The following is a 2,557-nucleotide window of genomic DNA, read 5'->3' as shown; positions in this document are numbered from 1 at the left end:
TGGATGAAACTTGACATGGGTATATTTTCGATGATACTGATTAAGACTAAGGCATCAGCATTTCCGTATTTTATTCGCTAATAAAAAATACCGAAAAATCGATCCCCTTTTAATTTCCCCTAACGCACACCTATGGATATATGTAAGTTTAATGATCCTCAAATGTGCACCCCATTGGTCTGCATAAGTGGTTAAAATTTGAAAAGGATTCGTCAATTAACACCCGAGTTATAGGCCTGTGTCACCTAAATCATTTACATTTGTATTAAATGAATTTTCTGTACAACCCAGTATACGATTTGGATGAAACTTGACATGGGTATATTTTCGATGATACTGATTAAGACTAAGGCATCAGCATTTCCGTATTTTATTCGCTAATAAAAAATACCGAAAAATCGACCCCCTTCTAATTCCCCTAACGCACACCTATGGATATACGAAAGTTTAATGATCCTCAAATGTCCACCCCATTGATCTGCATAAGTGGTTAAAATTTGAAAAAGATTCGTAAATTAACACCTGAGTTATAAGCCTGTGTCACCTAAATCGTAGCCACACTGTATACAGGGTGATTCAATCATAATGTCATTAATTTTAACCACGTATTCGGAAGGCCTAATAAAGACAAAAAATCGAAAAAAAATTATTCGACCTTTTAAAAAATAAACAAATTACCCCTTAACTCCCGCTAATTCGACGCCCTGACCGGAAACGCGCCGGAGGACCATAGAGCGTTCGAAGGTTGAAACGAAACAGCTGATTTCATCAGTCTTGAATTTTGCAATTGATTTCAAAATCAAAATTCAGCAGATCACAACTTTTTTAACAAAGTATTATAGACGGATGAGTGAGTGTTTTCTACGGTACTGTCATTTTAAATAGGTAGGTACCATACTACTCTTTGAAAAGCAATAAGTCACACAATAACGTACCACAATCTGAACAATTAATTGCACATAATACTAATAGCTCATATTCAATTAAACATAGTAAAAAAATTAACAATATTAAGAATACTAAATCGTAATAACCTAACATTATTATCCCCGTACATTTGTTTTTATTAACAAATAAATAATACTTGTTAATATATAAAATGTGAAAAATATCTTATTTTTTTCCATGTGTCTAGGTAAAAACCTCTTTTTATTAGTTATCATTCACTACGTATTAAAAACGCATTAAATGCTAGGTTAATTACTTACCGAATATACGATAGGTCATGATTAACTCTCGATAAACCTTTCTGGGTCAGCGGTCAGGAGCGGTCCGGAAAGGGGATTAAATAATGACTTTTTATAAATATTTTTTTCTGCGTAAATATGCATTTTAAAATTGTTTTAATCGCGTATTCTACTCATTTTTCCCTATCTTCCCTTAAAATTAATGACATTATGACTCACCCTGTATATAATATTTATTGAAGAAATAACATGTTTAAGTCGTTGGGAAAATATGATAATAGAAAAATATATCTACACCCATAAAAGTTTTATGTAGCATACTAGATCACTGATTATCCTAACCCCACAAAGAAGTAAAATTATCTTATACAGTATCTAGCGAAATGTTCTAGAATTTCCTTATACAAATAAGGTGGGTAATTTTACATCAAATAATATTATTGGATGTAGCAAAAAAATCGATAGATATGCATTAAAATTTGTTTAAGGTTATCCCGTTTATGCAAATGAGGAATAAATGTTTCTCCTTCGTAATGAAAGGGGTGGACACAGTACTACCGGATTATTTCACCCAGAAATAGACAAATTAGATTCGTGTTACACTTTTGCAATAAAGTCATTAAGTTATCGCTTCCCAGGAAGCACTATCTGAGATATTGCTGCTATTAAATTATTTGCAAGGGTTAAATGCAATATTGGGACACTGTTAGGTACAAGGAGATCTTACTTTCTCTGAGGCATACTCCTGGAATATCGCAAAGTAAATAGTTAAACTATTGTCCTTCATCAACACTAAAATTTTCTCCTGGAAATATACAGAGTGCAACTTAAATGGGGAGCAGTTTTTAGGGTGTAATATTGCGTGTTTCCCAAAATATGAATCTGTAATTATTATATACAGGGTGTCTCACGACGACGGCTCATTAGAATTATTTCAGAGACTACTTCGATTTGAATTTTGAAATTTTGGGATACCGGGTATTCAGGCATGCCTTTCTGAACTAAAATAATGGCATCCACGTACCACTTCCGGTTATACCGGAAGTCGCCATCAACTTGCTTATTTTAAATAGAACACCATATATATTATTGCAATTTTGGATTCTACGTGTTATTTTAGGTGGACTTTTATAAAGTTTCCCTATTCCTAAAATTAACCGTTTTCGAGATATTTTTTTTTCAAAGAAATGGAGAGAAACAGTGACTAGCTTCAAACCATGTGTATTTTATAGCAAGAAAGATAAAGGAACAATATTTATACTTTCAAAGTGGCTAGCATACAGGGCACTAGAAATTTAATGCCTAGTTTAGTTAACTTCAAAACTTCATAAGTCGTTTTTTTTAAATGGAACACCCTGTATGTTTTTCTA

The sequence above is a fragment of the Anoplophora glabripennis genome, unplaced genomic scaffold, assembly GCF_000390285.2.
Source record: "Anoplophora glabripennis isolate ALB-LARVAE unplaced genomic scaffold, Agla_2.0 scaffold464, whole genome shotgun sequence".
NCBI classification, from domain to species: Eukaryota; Metazoa; Arthropoda; class Insecta; order Coleoptera; family Cerambycidae; genus Anoplophora; species Anoplophora glabripennis.
This window is presented reverse-complemented; position numbering follows the sequence as displayed.